Source organism: Macrobrachium rosenbergii, chromosome 30, assembly GCF_040412425.1.
Source record: "Macrobrachium rosenbergii isolate ZJJX-2024 chromosome 30, ASM4041242v1, whole genome shotgun sequence".
NCBI classification, from domain to species: Eukaryota; Metazoa; Arthropoda; class Malacostraca; order Decapoda; family Palaemonidae; genus Macrobrachium; species Macrobrachium rosenbergii.
Window position 1 is genome coordinate 12,500,230 of NC_089770.1, and position 18,900 is coordinate 12,519,129.

The following is an 18,900-nucleotide window of genomic DNA, read 5'->3' on the forward strand; positions in this document are numbered from 1 at the left end:
GGAGAATAGAGATTGACCTATAGTTACTGCAGTCTAAAGATATGCCTCTCTTTGGAACAGGCACTGTATTACTGAACTTGCCCTCATCCACAAAGATACGATGTCGACACAAAACCTATAGAATCTAGTAATTATGACCCAAACAGGGAAACAACCTGCAAATACATTCCTGAACTCGAATCTAACCAAAGTCTAATCCTTCAAAATTTTCACTTTAACATGCATAGCTGCATTTTTAACACATACTGGTTGCTTGCTCATCAGGCATCTCACTCCAAGCAGATCCTATTAGTTCAAGCTTCAAATCTATTACAAAATATCAATTATGCAGCCCACGAAAATCTATAACATAACAATGTCACTCTAAATACACCATCTTTCTGTTTTTAAACAAATTGCAAAGCAAACTGAGACTCCACAAATGTTACCAAAAGAGGAAGTGAAGACCAGCATACTAATAATTTCGTTGTCTAACGATTACTTTGTCTCTGCCGAAGAGAACAATCTCGATTTATCCACATACAAAGTCATTAAAACACAACTGGTCCCTATACAAGGCTTTAAAACATATGTTGGACACCCTAGTGATGTTAAATAACCACCACCTTACTCGCCCAAAAACAGCTTTACATAAAGCTCTCATACTTTGTTTAAAATTCAGCCTTTGATATATTTAATCACTCCTGCCTTAATTCAGTCACTACATGTTGAGATTCAGCAAACGTCTCACGCAGTCCTTTAAACAATGGACTTTGTGGTTTTTATCCCTTCTTTATGTCAAGTACACAAATGATGACCACACCTTCGACGGGGAGGAACATTTGAGCTACAAGCTGGTACCCCCTTTTAAAGTGGCTAAAGAATCACACTGTGCAACTAATGGTATTGTATGGCAAGATAAATGGATAACTCGTCAATTTGATCGAAATCTAATGCAATTTTATTTTCCCCAAGACTTTTAACAGTACTACTAGATCTGAAAATTAGGCTGGTAAGTTGCATGCAAAATACAGTCAGCAATCTTCAAATCTGCATTAGATACTTTATTTTTTTATTTGATAAATTATAAAGTGTTCAAGGGAGAGTTTTTTTTTTTTCAAGAATCGTGGCCCATTTCTCTGTTAAGGTGACTCACTTCAAGTATTTATATAACTCCAAAGTTAACTTTCACCTAAAGACAAAAGTACCTAATCACCAGGAGTGTATCTAAGCATAAACCATCTCTTTACTCTAATTTCAAATGGGAAAATTAACTACTTGAGCATAAACAAAACAAAAAACTGTATCTAGAAAATCACAAAACAGGATAATGGCTTTTCGCATCCTCGCCTGGTAGCAGTTCTAATTCATCAGACTACTGATAACTGACTGGTTACCACACTTCATCACAAACTTGTTTTCATGACTTATTCATTCACATTACAGCCAAATAGCGATAAATTCATCAAGTTAATACATATCCTAAAAAGGAGATAACAGACATAATAATTGTCTGATAATGAAGCAGTCTCCACCGAGTGAAACTTTAATTAAACTCAATGCTAAAATGAACTGTCATGAACCAGAGGAATTTGGGGAACTTTGTCAACTTTCCAAAGGGTTTTAACTGGTTAATACACTTCATAAGCTATTTACTTTAACCACTTTTCCTTAGGTTGCTAGTGGTGGTTATCTGAAACAGTTTTAGACCCGTTTTCTCAAATCAGGAAAAGCATCTGATGTATTTTTATAAAACCAGCTCTGATAATTGAAGAGTTATAATGGAAAACCATAAAGTTTCTGTTAGCAACTTGACTGCATTCACTTTGTAGTTTTACTTCCAAACATATGTAATTTTGATCACAAAAGCCAACAGGTAAATTGCACCATATCACAGGGAAACATGTCCACTAAAACTCTTCTCTAAACGTTTGAGTTACAGCCATTTTAAGTAAACTTATCCCAAAACTATATTGATAATCTTCCCAACACACTTGGGGTTACCATATACCAAAGCACCTTACAACATTCTTCACCGTAACCCCACCACTGGAAAATCAACTACTTTCCAGCTGTAGCCGGACAAATGGACGACACTCCTAGGTGAGCACAAGGGAGACAAGACGGTCCTTCCCCCTCTGAGGCCTAGCAGAGCCATACTAACTCCAAGACCACAACTCCAGATGATTCAGATTCTCTGCTCTATGGAAGACGAAATCTGCTCTGGGTTGCCAGCTGCTGAGAGCACCTTCCTCTCCCTCCACGGGCCATGGTAATGCTGGCTCAGAGTCGAGTTTTCTTTATTCTTTCCAGTTTCCATTTTTACAGTACATTTACCCTGCAAGAAATTCTGCATTTCAGTTACAAATATAGTGAATAACAGGAAGCATAGTGAATACAGACATGATGCACAACCATTATGGATTTACAAATATTAGCAAGTCCTCATTTTGCCCTCTGGGTAAAAATGGTTTGGGTTACAAGTGACTAATGTAAGCTATTAATTCACAATATTATCCCTGGGCATGTGTGTTCTATCAAATTGATTTTGTTCATTGGACAGTGTACTACAAGAGTTTGCGTACATACAGTTATACTATGGAGACTTCATGATTCGAGAAACATGGGAGAGAACTACTTGTAAATATATTTACATATATTTAAATGGGTGGATGTTTATGTTTATATATACAAATAAATTTATGAGAGAGAGAGAGAGAGAGAGAGAGAGAGAGAGAGAGAGAGAGAGAGAGAGAGAGAGAGAGAGAGAGAGAAACAGCTGCAAAAAATTAACCATTACTCGAACTACTGTACTAGAGTACGCTTATCCATTATGACCGCCTAAATATTAGGCATTTATTAAGCATTTCGTTATTATTATTATTATTATTATTATTATTATTATTATTATTATTATTATTATTATTATTATTATTATTATTATTATTATTATTATTAATAACTCTCACAATGCAATGACACTGAAAATAACTACTGTCTACACTTCATTTTGTATTTTCCTGATCTTAATCGCTTCGGTTATTAAAGAGTATAGAACCATTCTAAATGACAAGAATAATAAAATCTGCCAAAATGAATGACTAGTCCAATATTCCAATTAGCTTCTATACCTGACCACAGACTTAGAATCACAATTGCAAGGGTTCATTAATAGAATCAATAGCTTTGTGGTACTGGTCTCTGTACAATTCTAGAGGTTTTGATTGGTTGATCCAATTAACTGCATACAACCAAATTCCTGTAGACATTGTTTCTCTCTCTTTCTACTACATTCTACATCCTTTAAAGCTTAACAGAACAGAAGAGAACATAGAATTTAGGCCGAAGACCAAGCACTGAGGCCTATGAGGTCATTCAGCGCTGAAACGGAAGTTGACAGTCAAGAGGTTTGGAAAAGTGTAACAAGAAGAAAAAACTCGCAGCTGCACTATGAATCAATTGTCAGGAGAGGGTGGAAAGTAAGATGGAAGAAAGAGAATGTGAAAGGAGATACAGTAAAAAATTTAAAGCATGATGAAAACAAAAGGAAAACAAGAAAACTTTACAAAACTAACTCAACAGAAACAGCAATTATTTTTTACCACATTGCACGGAGAGGATCTATTGCTTAACTATCCTAAGAGGACTGAAATCCTTCAGGAGTCTTTAGAACTGAAGGAAAACACAAAAATAGAAAGTGACAGTGAACAAATCACTTGGCTACAAAGTGATCAAAATAAACTATCTAAAACCCTTTCCCCACTACAGCTTCAAAAAAATATTAAATATATATAATGGAGTTCTTTGTACACAATATTTCGCCATGTTACTTGAGAAACTTCAAACCATTTTCTTTACTAAACCAGGGAAGGATATGATTAGCCCCCTAAATTAAGAGACACACTGGTCTGCAAAAATCGACAATTTTAGGAAAAAAAGCTCAATAGCAATATTTGATAAAGCCCCATAATAAAATGTCCGAGGAGCAATTTCGCTTCCAGCAACATAGCAACGATCATCACCCAATTGTACCCATTAACATAGCAATACATCAAGTCACTACTGGTCATAGATTAAACATTTCATAAGCAGACTCCACCTAAGATGATTACTTGTTGCATTACCTGCACTGCATCCTAAGAAATGTCACCAAGTTGCCAAGGGATATTTTAAATCAAGACACTGGCATTGTCTGACACTTCATGTACTGGGTCACTTCGATATACCAAGTTTACCAGAGGACTCAATGAGAACTGCTTAAACAAGAGTACAGAAAATTCCTAGAACAATCTCACATTAAGTAACAGGCTAAACACTCTGAAATATTAAACAAGAATTTACACAACTTTCGTACTGAGAAGAATATGTGGAACATGTCATCTGACAGCATTAATTTGAACATTCAATTAAGTTAAAAACAATTATTACTTGGAGTACGCATTAACTTGGAGTATGAGCATTAGAAATTTAATTTTTTATTTGACCTAGATTACATCGTCCATGCTTCAAGAGTAATTCAATAAAATCTATAATCACAGAACTAAATATTTTCATTTCACTGCAAAGAAAATCGCATAGACCTTAAATAACTATAAAGAAATGCTTTGGAATTGAAGATATCAAAATAAATCTATCTATTCTTGCCATATGAGTTTTGAAATTTAAGACGAAAATATTATTAAGATATTTGAATTAGGTCTCTCTTTTTACCCAAAATCTCCTACTCGTAAATACAAGTAAGTTTCAAATGCTACATCTTACTGTTATATTTACTGAATCGCCTGTTATTGAATATATATGAAAATATACCTTTGCAATTCGAAATATTTTTTCAGCGTAAATCACTTATTCTTAAATAACATTGATAATACCTTTGATGTTCAGGATTCTTTTGTTAACCAAATAACTCTAAATATGAAAATAAGTAGCTTCGATATCAACGACCTCGTAACAAGGTCACCCACTCTCTTGATAAAAATCATGAAACATAACTGGAATTAGAGATATGAACTAGACCACCTTACTCCAAGCATGAAAAAATACCTAATCTTGAATTTGAGAAAGTTTTAAAATTTAAGGTACCGTTATCTCACTTACTTTCAATACGAATGGCTTTGAAAGTCTAGATTTTTCTGCATTAACTAAACTTCCACTTTAAGAAAATAGCACTGAATTGAAGGGTTTATTTGGGAGATGACTATTCTTACTATTTATGAGAAATGGTTTTCATGTAAAAAATAGAGTAGAAATCGCTTAACCTATCAGAATAGCTCTGATGTAAGAGTTTTCTTTATTGTAAAATAAATCGCCTGCTCTACATATGAACTGAATATTGTTTGGAAATTCATGATATCTCTAAATCGCCAACATTTATGAAAAATAAATTGAAAATAAATTTTTTTCCTTAATGAAGAAAATATTTACACTTTTAAGACTTCCAACTCCCCTTTGGATCGTAATCGCCTACAATTAAATATGACAAAGCTTTAATTTTTTTTTCTCCCTCGAACTGAAACAACTACTCCAAGTATAACAAATAGATTGGGTACTCCACATTTGGGAGTTTTTTCTGACCCTGACATCAGCCGCAAATTACATTTCTAAATAGCTTCACACACTAAAGGGCATTCAAAGAATAAGAAGTTATCATATATAACCTGACTTTTCAAACAATTTTCAATTCAATCGTGAATGTCTTGAAATGTATGCTAACTAATAACATTAATGTAGTTATAATCAAAGTTGTTTGCGCTAAAATGTATTATAAAAGTGGTAGGAGGTTATCATATATAACCGACTTTTAAAACAATTTTCAATTCAATCGTGAATGTCTTGAAATGTGTGCTAACTAATAACCTTAGTGTAGTTATAATCATTAAGTTGTTTGCACTATAAAGTGTTATAAAAGTGATAGGAAGTTAACATATATAACCTGATTTTTAAAACAATTTCCAATTCAATCGTGAAATGTCTTAAAATGTGTGCTAACTAAAAAGCTTGGGGTAATTGTAATCATTAAGTTGTTATAAGAATGATAACTGTTAGGTAGTTGAACTTGTTCAACGAATTAAATACAGAGATGCTGTAATGGCTTCAGAATTCTCAAAGACAAAAGTATCACACATTACAAGACATTGTACCATCATTCAGCAGCAACAATGTTATAACACTGTTACTTTTACAAACCTCTATTTTAGTAAACTGTCAAATGATAGAAAAAGTAAAATGAAAAAAAGGATATAATCGCATTACTACACACAAGTCATTATATATCTTCCAAATACTTCTCCCGCAAGTGATTGATAACTATTAATGACAATAGAACTGTATACAGAAGCAATTAAAAAGATACATGTTCCAGATATTCTTTCAGTTAACACATATACATTAGTTAATCAGTTGGTCTTTCTATGCAAAATTAGCCTTCCTACACCTGATCCCTACAAACCAAAAAAATTGCCTACCTTTAATTTGTGGACAAATCCTAAAACATTCTTGTTATTACTCTAAGTTTGTAGCTGCATTATGGATTAATTCACATCATATCGAAGTCAATTTACCCTAATATTTAAAAACCAGATGATGTAGACTGATTATAAAGGTTTAATATAGATTTTAAATTGCAAGGAAGTCTATAATTACAAATATCCTATGATTAGATCCTAGAAATCTCCAGAAAGGCTGGATTAAATTCACATACATGCAAAATGTATCTAAATTGACAAATCCTACAGTGGACACTACATGGTATTCATGATTAACCCTAACCAACAATAAAAGTGATGTTAAAACTAAAAAAAAAAAAAAAAAAAAAAATCTCAATTCATTATATAACCTCAAAAATCAAAATCCTAGATCGCACCTATCACACCCACTTAAAAACTAGATTAGGATTGCAGTGACTATTACATTCAAATCACATAAAACTGTGATGGCAACGACACTCGTTTTTGAAACTTGAACTTAATCCAACTCAAGCAACTAATTGTTATTAACAAAGAAATTCTACCAAAATTTAAAACATCCAGTTCTTTAAATCCATGTTTAGACCTATAATTTTTCCTACGGTTACCAATGGTTCGTAATTCCTGTGTACACATCTAAAATATATGCCTACCATTGTTTGCTACCCCCAATTTAAGATACAAGAGTAGATAAATATCTTGTAATTAGTTGCAGAAGCCTAAAGCACCAATGCCAAATAGCTAATTACGTATGAAGCATTACTAGGTAGAAACGTAACCCATTCTCAAGGCGATCTTAAAATATTTGCCGTAAAATACTATACCAACAATTACATACAGCCTCTCGTTACAATGCTCTATTTGCTCGGAATCAAATTCAGTAAAATTAGTGATTTGGTGCTTCATTACAAGATTTTAAAATGCCAGAAACTGAGATTTATCAGGTTATGCCCTTGAATTTTGTCATCCATCTTGGGAGTTTGGTGGATGACGAGACTAATGTTGCTTCAAGGCGAAGTGGAACTCTTCGTTCTCTGCTCTACAGCAGCTCAGGTAGATCTGGAAATTAAAAAAAAAAAAATGCTTGAATCACCTGATGAGATCTTAACGGATTGCAGGTATATGATTGTAAGGTAAGTTAAATCTTCTAGCAAGGATGCCATCAAATAAAATAAAAATGCTTGAATCATCTCGAGACCTTCACGAATGGTAGGTATATTATTGTAATCTAAGTCAAATCTTCTAGCAAGTATACCATTCAGTATGACGTCTGTAGATTCATTAATATAAATATCTAGTCTAGCAAATATAATGGAATACGAAGTAATATGCTTCGTAACACAACTTTTACAAAAGCAACTCTCTCGCTTTATTCTAATTCTCTCGTCACTGAAGACTTAACAATTTCCTGTATCAGGATTATTCTAAAAAAAAAAAATTCAAATAAACAATTCGAAAACCCTTTGTGTCAAACATAAGTGAATATAAATTTCAGGTTAACTAAAATTGTTAAACGGAAAAAGATTCTCTACTTTTTTCTGTATTACTAAGAAAACTTGAAATTGTAAGCAAACGTTTTATTTGAAAAATATTCCTACATTCATTGTTCAGTGTTTAGGACGGATAAAAGAATTGGGTTCACTTTTATATAAAATTTATATTAGAAAAAATTTTAGTAAAGCTTGAATTATTTAAATTTTTATAATGTAATTTTATTTCTCTGTGATTTTAAGTAATCCAAGTAATACAAAGCCTTTTTGGCACATGTTATGAATATTTTTACTTTTGTCTTTCCCTTTAACAGAATTATAAGTATGAAATGAGGCAATTCATGTCCACATTTTGTAGTTTCCAATATTCTGAAATCCACTCGACTAAATTTTCGTAAGAGGATGTTCTAGTTGTGCCTAGACCCACGGTGTTCCATAACCCTAACTCTACCGCTGATTTTTAAGATTCGTCTCATTTACTAACAGGAATAACACCCACTTCCACTTCCATTTAGTACAGTATTATAAAAGGGCACCTTTAGCTTAAACCTTCCTAAGAAAACTTAGTACTTTCTTATATAACAGCAAAGGAGGTGGCTTATGGTTAAACTAAAAACCATGTTTTATAAACTTCTCGGACCATAAGAGTGGATATTCGTAAATCATTATTTCTCTTTCATCAGTAAGACCAGAGATTTTCACCACCACTTCATAAGTTCTTTCATGTTTACCACAGTAGCAAGAAATACTGAATTTTTCTCGTTAAATGCGTTTGCAGTAGCAAGAAATACTGAATTTTTCTCGTTAAATGCGCTTGCAGTAGCAAGAAATACTGAATTTTCTCGTTAAATGCGTTTGCAGTAGCAAGAAAGTGAATTTTTCTCGTTAAATGCGTTTGCAGTAGCAAGAAATACTGAATCTTTCTCGTTAAATGCGTTTGCAGTAGCAAGAAATACTGAATTTTTCTTGTTAAATGCGTTTGCAGTAGCAAGAAATACTGAATTTTCTCGTTAAATGAGCTTGCAGTAGTAAGAAATACTGAATTTTTCTCGTTAAATGAGCTTTAGCAAAGAAATCTGAATCTTTCTCGTTAAATTTTTCGTAGCAACAAATAAATGTTAAAGCGTTTGCAGTAGCAAGAAATACTGAATTTTTCTCGTTAAATGCGTTTGCAGCAGCAAGAAATACTGAATTTTCTCGTTAAATGAGCTTGCAGTAGTAAGAAATACTGAATTTTTCTCGTTAAATGCGCTTGCAGTAGCAAGAAATACTGAATCTTTCTCGTTAAATGCGTTTGCAGCAATACTGAATTTTTCGTTAAATGCGTTTCAGCAAGAAATACTGAATTTTCTCGTGCAGTAAATGATTTTTCTCGCGTTTGCAGTAGCAAGAAATACTGAATTTTCTCGTAAAATGCGTTTGAGCTTGAATTTTTCTCGTTAAATGAGCTTGCAGTAGTAAGAAATACTGAATTTTTCTCGTTAAATGCGCTTGCAACTCACCTGAGAAAACCTGAAGAATGACGAGTCCAACAGACTTTCTTCTCAAGACGAAATGTATAATCACCTCCATTTAGCAGAACGCTCACCATCTGCGCAACATCCATTCCGAAAAGGATCCTGGGAACTGTGGACTATTGTGCATCAGGCACTGAAGGATTCAATAACTACTTCGTGGTTTCAAGTCAAGGACGCTTCGGATGGCTAGCTGGAAGGGGGAAAAAATTAAGAATCATTTCAAGAAAGTATGTCTGCCGTTACATAACATACTCAATAACAGGAGCGTGAATGCATCACAAGCTATTCTTAACCTGTCAAAATGGTCAGAGGTTTCCCATAAAAAGACTATTTCCATTTGAGTTATTTAAAATTAGGCCAGAATAATTGGCTTGCAACTCACCAAAAGCATGTGTTCAGCCACCACAACATGTTTCTATGCTGTTCTGGCAAACCAAAATCTGTGTATATGCTACGCTCAAGATGCAATTTCTCCTGGAATGTATCAAGTCTTGTAACCCCCTCTGGCACAACTGCTCATCTTCTTTACATCAATAAATCCGAAAATGATCATGATAGCTTTGTAAGAACTGTTCCTCAGATGCTGAATGATTTGATAGCTGATTCTTGGTTGTCCAGGCAACGATGCACTTCAAATCACTACCCTGAATGGGGTAAAGAAAAAGACAAGTACGTCAGGATTTATAACTACAGCTAATTCTATATAATCAGAAAATACCGGAGGATGGCTTTCTTAGCATACTGGCGTTTTACAAAACTGGAAAATTTAAGCTTTAAACGCAAGTAACAAGATGACTTCATGTAAAGCAAGCAAGTTTTATAAAACTGGGCAATTTATACTAATTTACAAACTGCCAATGACTTTAATTTTTTCGAAATTTGGGTCACTACAACATAACTACCCTATGACTGTAACACCATTTTTTGGGGTCCACCCCTTTTGGGGAAAAGGCGTCTTGTTGAAAGAACAATCTCTCAGCACAGGTTAACAGTGTTGTTCTTTGCCAGACATTAAACTTAAGAAACTTTTAGTGATCATTGCAAAGAATTTAAATAAAGGCAAGACAAAAAGAACTTTAAACTCACCTGAGGTTATCTGTATGATGGCGTGAGATGTCTGGTTTCGTGGTTCCTTTAAAACATTAAATGTTGTCCTGCCTGGATATCAGTAGCCTCCTGAGATCCTTTTTGTCAGATATTCCTGAAAATGGTGGTTTTATTTCTCCCAGCAATGATTATTATGGGTCAGACCCATTATGTTGCTGCTACCTTCAACGGGGAGCTTCTGTTACAGAACCTGAGTACCTCCACTACACCACAAGATCTACAGTGTAGTAATGTCTTTGCCAAAGTGCTTCTTCCCTTAAATTTTTCAACTGTGAAATTATCGATGTTTCCTAGTTCAAAACACCTGCATGTAACACTATACAGTAAAATGCTAAGCACCAATGCTACATTCTTCTAAGAGGTCCTCCTATATACAGGTTTCCTAATTTAGTACATCAGGTGGTCCCTATTTATCAGCTGCAGTTTATAAGTTTTCTTGAAAAACTTCTGTGCCAGCTGTTTAAATAAGATGAATTTAATTTCCTCTTGAATGTATCAAAAGTTTTCGTGTCTTAATTCTTGGGGAAAGCAGTGAATAGTTTGTGTATTACTCACTCTGAGGTCTTTCACAAATATTTCGACTGCATCTCAGCTCCGTTCATCTAAACCTGACCAAACTCTAAAGTGCAGTCATCCTTTCTGTGCTGGACGGATGTGGGTGGCCTTTCAGATCCTGCACTTCCGTTTCATATTCTCCATTGCACTATGTTAAAATTCACATTCAATTCTTGGCTATTTGGGTTGAATTGCAAATTATTACTTGAGCCATATAATTACTTCAGTAATAATCCGATTGACAGATCGATCACTGAAAACATTTATGTACTGTAAAAGCATTTTTGTAAAACTGTCGAGTTGAGCTTGACAGTTAGGAAAAGGAAGAAGTACGTTGTCTCTGCTTCTCAATCCTGCTTGGTGGCTGCTTGAAATTGCAAGTTAAGGCAACCAAAGTTCTTTGACATTCTCATATTTCCAAGTGATAAGATGAATGACCAAGACATTAAACCAGATCAGAATGTCAAGAAAAACATTAGAAAATTGAGTTGTAGAAGAGCTTGCAGTAAAAAACAAGTCCTTTTAGCTGCACTGATGTGTTAAAAGACAATAAAGATAATCAAGAACACAGTCCTAAAGTGAAGATAAGTTACCACAAAAAAGTAAAATTGGCGATATCCAAGGGAAGGCTGTGAAATAAGGAAAAAAAAAACAGTGGCAGTTGCAAAAAAATAGACAGGAGGCCAGTAGGAAGAGGCAAAGAGGAAAGAGAAAACGCGGAGTTTTTGAATCGGAGAAAACTCGGGAAGGATAAAAGAGTCCTACGAGAAGTTATGAAGGAAACAGAGGAAGCACAGAAAAGAAGGCTAGAAGATAGCCCCTTACCAGCTGCTGTTTCTGAAACTGATTTATTGAATAATAAGACTCAAAATTGGTAAACAAAAATAGGAAGCCTGCAGAATGTAAGAAAGTAGGTAGACTTAGAAAACAAGCTGCTCCAAAACACAGCCATTTAAAGAAACTAACTGACACTATGCCAAAAGACTGCCAAACAAAAAAAAATTATGATGTTACCCCAAAAGACGGCCAGTCAAAGAAATTAAGTGGCACTGCTCTAAAAAAGTGTCAGTCAAAGAAATTAGATAAACTGCTCCAAAAGACTGTCAGTCAAAAAGTTACCACCTCTGCTTTGGCAAAGAAGCAAGGCAGAAAAAATTCAAGTATGAATGTTAGTAGTGCAAAAGTGGGAAAGACTTTGTGAGAAAAAAAAAAGCCTCAAGAACACAGGAAAACTAGAAAGAGAAAGTCCAACAAAACATTAAGTATTGACATGTATACCGATGCGTCAACAGCAACAACTTCTGATTAGAAATCTGAAGAACATAAGTCCAGCTTGTCTAATGAAGACAGTGACATTGGAAAAGATTTTAGTTTCTGTACAAGATGAAGCATATCAGTGTTGCACATAGACCAAGAAAGCTGTCTTCCTCCTTTTATATGTGTATTGAGGAACCTTAGACTGTTCAACTCAGTGAGACTCATATTTTGGTCAAACTACTTGACAGTGTTGGCAAAGATTGGGGATGCCTCTTATGCAACTCTTAGTTGTTACTGCCTAAAGCATTTTATACATATACTGGACCTTCCCATTCTACTGGAACTTTCTTCACTAGTTAAAGACAATTTAGGTTTGTTCCATAAGCATTTTTGTTAAATTTTAAATAAATTAAAAATTATTCTCTTCTTCAACGACTGCTCATCTGTATGCTTTTTTATATATATTTAAACTCCTTTTGAGATGCTAATGACACCCATTAGGGATTATATTGCAAAGACTTTCGAAGCTCTTCAAAACCTCAGATGAACCTGAAAGAGAAAATGTTGGTCAAATTAGAAATGAGGAGGAGTATGCCTCAATTTTACAGTCTTTTGTTAAGAGTTATAAATTAGACAAACATCTTCCACTCCGGAAGCTACCACAGGTGTACATAGCTACATTAACTTCACAATGTCAAATGTATGAAGACTGTTAACAAGTGTTGCAAATTTGGCTGTGCGCGGAAACATTTCACAGACACAACTACAGAGAACTTAATTATACAAGACACATTGCACTCAACACTTACCCGAGGAGATTTGTATTTCCTGAATGTCAACTATGGATTCTCTTGAACTCGTGTTTTATGTCAGAGGACGCACTAGAATTTTCACTATATCCTGTTAAACTATCGCGCCATTTAGCCTGACCATTCACAGTTTGAGAAGCAAGTAACAATAATTTGGTTTCCTTGGCTGTTAAATGGAAAACTATTCCTGGTTCCGCACTTCGTACTCTAACAAATCTGTGAAAGGAAAAAATATGCTTTCAGTTTAAAAAAAAAAAACTAAATATTAGATCCTTAATGTTTACACAGCATACATGAATACTTAAAGGGCAGATTTATTAATTAGACCCACAGCAATCATGTATGAAGATCTACATCATTCAATACGAAAATCTACATCACTCAACTGAAGACATGATTTTCTAGTACACGGGACAATACTCGAAAAGGATCACGACTTGAAAAGGAACAAAATTCTTTCATTGGGCAATGACTGTCTTGTAAATAACTTTTTTTTATCGCAGAGGCCTTAAATATGATCAAAATACTGGCCGACACTTTTGGGCAGTAGGATTTAGCTCCCGGAGCCATCTAAACATTCTATGGGTCATAAACGACATCAAAATTTACAATACAGTAAGCTCTATTAATTTCAAAAACTTTATTCCTAAAAATTAGTGTCACAGTATTTTCCACAATGGCGGTACAGACTGCTATCATCCAGGCAGACGTATTTCTTCCTAAAGAGCGACCAAGAGCCACTCGTTTATGCCTCAGTCATATACTGACATTTCCTCTACAAGAAACGGTACAATATTCCTTTGCTATATACATAGCATTATTACTAATGTGTGTTTTTCAATGTCCACTGAAGTGGGGTAAACAAGACTTTCTTCCACCTCTTGAGGGTATAACTACTCAACCTTTTAATTATTGTACTTAACACCACACACAGTTTTTTCTGGAATTAACCGGCTGCTGTGCAAATAACTTACGGTAGAAACGCACTTCAGAATATGCAATAAAACTTATATTAAACCTAATAAGCCCTGGATGTGTAATATCAATGAAAATCAAATTCAGGCATAATATTACCAATCAAGCTGACAAAAAACATCTTTTATCCAGCCGCTGTCAAGCATTGCCTATTACCTGACACTTGGCGGCCAAAATATGAAATAATAATTGCTCTGTCGGCCTGGGAGTCTGCAAAAATGAGAACTTTTATGACCTGGAACAGGAATCAAATTGTTCGGGGAGAGAGAGAGAGAGAGAGAGAGAGAGAGAGAGAGAGAGAGAGAGAGAGAGAGAGAGAGAGAGAGAGAGACTTACCAATTTTTCTAAATACAAGATTTTCCCAAATTCAGTCATTATTTTGCGAGGGGATGGTTGAAAAGAATGAAAAACTTGAAAGCCAAGTTCAAAACACGGACGGTTTTCAACAAGGTGTGAAAACTAAAGCCATTAACCTTACCTAACCTACATTTTCAAAGGGCCAAATTTTCCTGCAGTTTTCACCTATTGTTTGGCCCCAACCGGAACATAATTTACAATGACCTTAAAATGGTCAGGTTTTCCCAGAGTGGTAAAACATAACATTGGCATACTATAGTTCACCGTCTACAAAAAAAAAAAAAAAAACAAAATAAAACAAAATACACTGAAATACAAGATATACACCACGATATGCCTACACAGAAGAAAATATGCCTCCCGTGCTAACCTACAGCTTAGGATAAGGCCAACTAGCTGCCAGACACCGTTAATTTCAGCACAACCCATATCACCGAATATGCTTCCATCAGAGGTCCCATGAAATTTTGTTTAGGAAACACAAGTATGCATATAAGCCATTTCACGCCAAGTTCCAAGATTACATTTCACAAAAATGGCATTTCATGCTATATAAATGCGCTTCCGGTCTGAAAAGGATTTAAAATTTTAGATCCTTGTGTAGGCAAAATCCCTTTAATACTACATGATACTGTTGCATCCTTTAACACAAATGTGTCCTCTGGATCATCTTTGTCTCCCATCCTCTCATCAGTGGTACGTACCACTGCGAAACCTTTGGTAAACTTCAAGTCCTGCTACTCTGTGACATTGCTGCTGCCAACAGACCTGGTGTTTCTGGTATAAAAGCATTGATTTTATGCAGGAAGACCAATACTCCATATTTAACAAAGTATACCCTTTACATAACACAGTAATGACTACTTAAGCTACTGCAGAAGAAACCAGCCTCACGAAATCACGAAGTACTATCAACTGTGACCTGTTGTTGCTTGCAACAACCATCTGCTGTAAAAGTTTTCAAGATTTGCTTTTATTTAGAATTGGTTTCACATTTCTTATAAGAACAAACTAATTCCCCAAATTACAGTTCTGATAATCACTTGAAATATGGCAAATACCTTTCACAGCCTCAACTCCTAACAAATGCCTCATTTCCATTTTTGAAAAATACATACAAACAACTTTTAACTTGCAAGAAAGCTTTACTGTCGACCTGTATATCATTATTCAAGCTAGCATACGCAGGCATACAAGCCTTAAGTTAGATGGAGCACTCTGGGGAAGTTATTTTCCTTTCCAATCAATACAACCTGATATTTGAGAATTTCTTCAATATGTCTACTATTGTAACACTAGTCAAAGGCCAAGTTTTACCAGAGTTCACCTCCTCTGAGCTATTATTTAAAGTCAGACATTTTCTAAGGTTTCAAGACACATCCTTGTACTAATTCAAACAATGCTGATCTTTACTTCACAAACTCCAAGTTTAGCATTACTTTTGCACCACAGTAAACTAGTGAATAAAGATCTGGAAAGTGGTGAACTGAACAAGAACCTGTAAGCCACAAAGCATTAATGCCAGAATTTTAACATTTTAACACTATTAAATACTACGAGCTTCCAACCGAGAAACTGCGGAATATAAAAATCTTAAGCTAGTGCCTCCTGTCTGTGTATCTTCCAACCTCAAAGGCAGGAATAAGCTCAGAGCAATAATCAGAGGAACTGGGTGGAGCCCCATCTGCCTGCTAGGACCCAGTCCCTGTGTATAATAATAGTGCGCGATGTCAGGTTACAATGAGGGAGCTTGTCCCTCCAGTAAGTTAAAGACCAGAAGTCCTAGGTTGGCTTTGAATACATCCTATAATTTACCCCATGACATTGTACTCTAGGCCACCAAATAAGGCGGTGTTAAGCACCAAACACCCCAGGATAGGTTAAGTTAGGTTATGATGCACCCCTAAACTTTACTCAGACTTCATGGTGCGCTAGGTCAGGTAGGTGTGGGGAAGGGTCCAGTAGAGGGACCAAGTCCCCTGGACAGGTAGGGAACCCAGTGCCATGGACAGGTAGGGACCAAGTCCCCTGGACAGGTAGGGACCAAGTCCCCTGGACAGGTAGGGACCAAGTCCCCTGGAAAGGTAGGGACCAAGTCCCCTGGACAGGTAGGGACCAAGTCCCCTGGAAAGGTAGGGACCAAGTCCCCTGGACAGGTAGGGACCAAGTCCCCTGGACAGGTAGGGACCCAGTGCCATGGAAAGGTAGGGACCAAGTCCCTTGGACAGGTAGGGACCAAGTCCCCTGGACAGGTAGGGACCCAGTGCCATGGATTAGGTTAGGAAAGCCTGGCTTAGGGCGCATCCCTGACATTTTCCATATGATTTTGTGGTCTAGGTCAAGGGTAGGTGGGGGGAGGGGGGTTGTTAAGGACTCAGCACACTAGTTTAGGTTAGTTAGGTCACTAAGGTTAGTATAGATTATTTTACCCAGGCTTTCATAATACTCTAAGTCAGGTTAGGGGGCTCCTGGAGAGGGACAAAGTCCCCTAAACAGGTATGGACCCTAAACAGGTATAGGTTAGGTTAAGAGAGGTTACCTTAGGATGCATCCCTTTGACTGTTCTTCCCATAGTTTCATGCTTTATAGTTTACTGGTAACTGATACTTGATAACCATACTATATTATTTAACTGATTGTGACTTACACATTTCCTAAAGATTTGAATGGTGACTTTCTCTCATTCTTAATTCCTGAAAATATATCAGCGGCCAACTGAGATCCCCAGCACAGTTGGATATTAGTGGGTTCAACAGCAGCAGTTTGCACTAACAATAAAGGTTAAAGGTTAAAGAAGTATAAATGAAAACGCCCAGTGCAAAACATATATGGCTCATATATTTGACTTGTCAGTCTAGTGTTACCAAACCCAGCCTGCCTTAAATTGTAACTGACAGCAGTCGGACGTCAGGCAATTCTTTGCACTAGCACCTAAAACACCCTTAGCTCTATTATAATCGACAGCAGCATAAAGTTACGAAAATAATTTGCTTCTAAAATACATCCCACTAAATTGTAACAGACGGCACCAAACGCCATGATAATACTTTACACCTAAAACACATCCAGCTCTATATCATAACCGACGGCAGAGGAAACTAATCTCTTATCCCTAAAACGTAGCACGGATATTTCAGTCAACAATCTTACCTTCAAAGGTCTCGTAGCCAGGACAAAGTGCAACTGCCAAATGCTTTTGAAAACGGCCGGAAGCTCTGAAGTCGACAAGACTGAATGAAAGCAGTTTTGAAGGGGCAAAGTCACGGTGCGTTGGCCAATCAGAAACGTCCACCGTAACAAATGAAAAGAAGTATGGGATGCTATCATTGGCTTTCGAACTAACATACTCATAAGGCTTGCCATTACGAATAGGAAACATACATATAAGCAATAATGAAAGAATGAATAAGAACAGGATATAAATCAGACTTATACTTTGATATCTAGATATTAGATATATTATCGAAGCATAATGCAGAGAAAAAGAAAGGCAGAAAGAGGCAGCGTAATCACACATTACGAGGTGATTTGTGCCGTGCTAATGATTTCCTGCCTTCCACGCATGGTAAAAAAAATGCAATATGCAAATTTTATTTCCCTCAGAACGGAAACGTGTTTCAAGATACATTCCACATTCATGACTTTATGATCTGTAGCTACGGAAACACAAAATAAAATTGAAACAAAAGACGCGACTCTAATAACTTGAATAAGGATTTATTTTTATGTGTTAATAACTAATTCCACTCTACATATTCACTGAGGTATTTCTGATATGGTGAATAACGCGATAAATGAAAATAATATAAACAATGACAGTAATTGAATGTTTGTTTATTTATCTGTCAAATATCTGTGACTCTGTTTCTCCTTCTTTTTTGTAATAATAATAATAATAATAATAATAATAATAATAATAATAATAATAATAATAGTAAAGAAATCCACATTGGTGTAAATGTAAATATATATAAGAAATATAAATACTTATATATATTTACAATTACACCATTGTGGATTTTTTATCGTTTTGTGACGCATGTTATCATGATGTTTTCATGAACAATAATAATAATAATAATAATAATAATAATAATAATAATAATAATAATTCGACGATAGCACAGCGCATTCCAAAAGCATGTTTTTCCTAAATTGTCGTTTCCAATACCTGTTTTCAGATTATCAGTCACGCTTCCCTTCATTTGTTAGTAAATTACGCATTATTGTTGTTAACCTCAGGGTTGTCTTTCAGTTCCACAATACTGTTGTTTTCCTCAGAGTTGTTTTTCAACGTATTATGCACGAAGTTTATGAATTAACCGACATCAATGACGTTCGCTCTCTGAACCCAGGATGAAATAACATTTTAACAATTCAAAATGGTTTG

The 18,900-nt window shown here is 35.4% G+C and overlaps 1 long non-coding RNA gene across 2 annotated transcripts; it reads right to left on the bottom strand.

Annotated features, from left to right (window-relative positions):
* Positions 1–1,042: 1,042 nt before the first annotated feature.
* On the bottom strand, positions 1,043–17,777 carry LOC136855042 (uncharacterized). Of its 2 annotated transcripts, XR_010857867.1 has the most exons (7): positions 17,661–17,777; positions 13,179–13,394; positions 10,537–12,918; positions 9,833–10,094; positions 9,436–9,640; positions 7,353–7,502; positions 1,043–2,317 (listed from the first exon to the last, which is right to left on the bottom strand). It is a non-coding gene; the product is annotated as an uncharacterized lncRNA (long non-coding RNA). The 2 variants fall into 2 exon arrangements; XR_010857866.1 differs by lacking the exon at positions 1,043–2,317 and having other exon boundaries at positions 6,457–7,502.
* Positions 17,778–18,900: the final 1,123 nt, after the last annotated feature.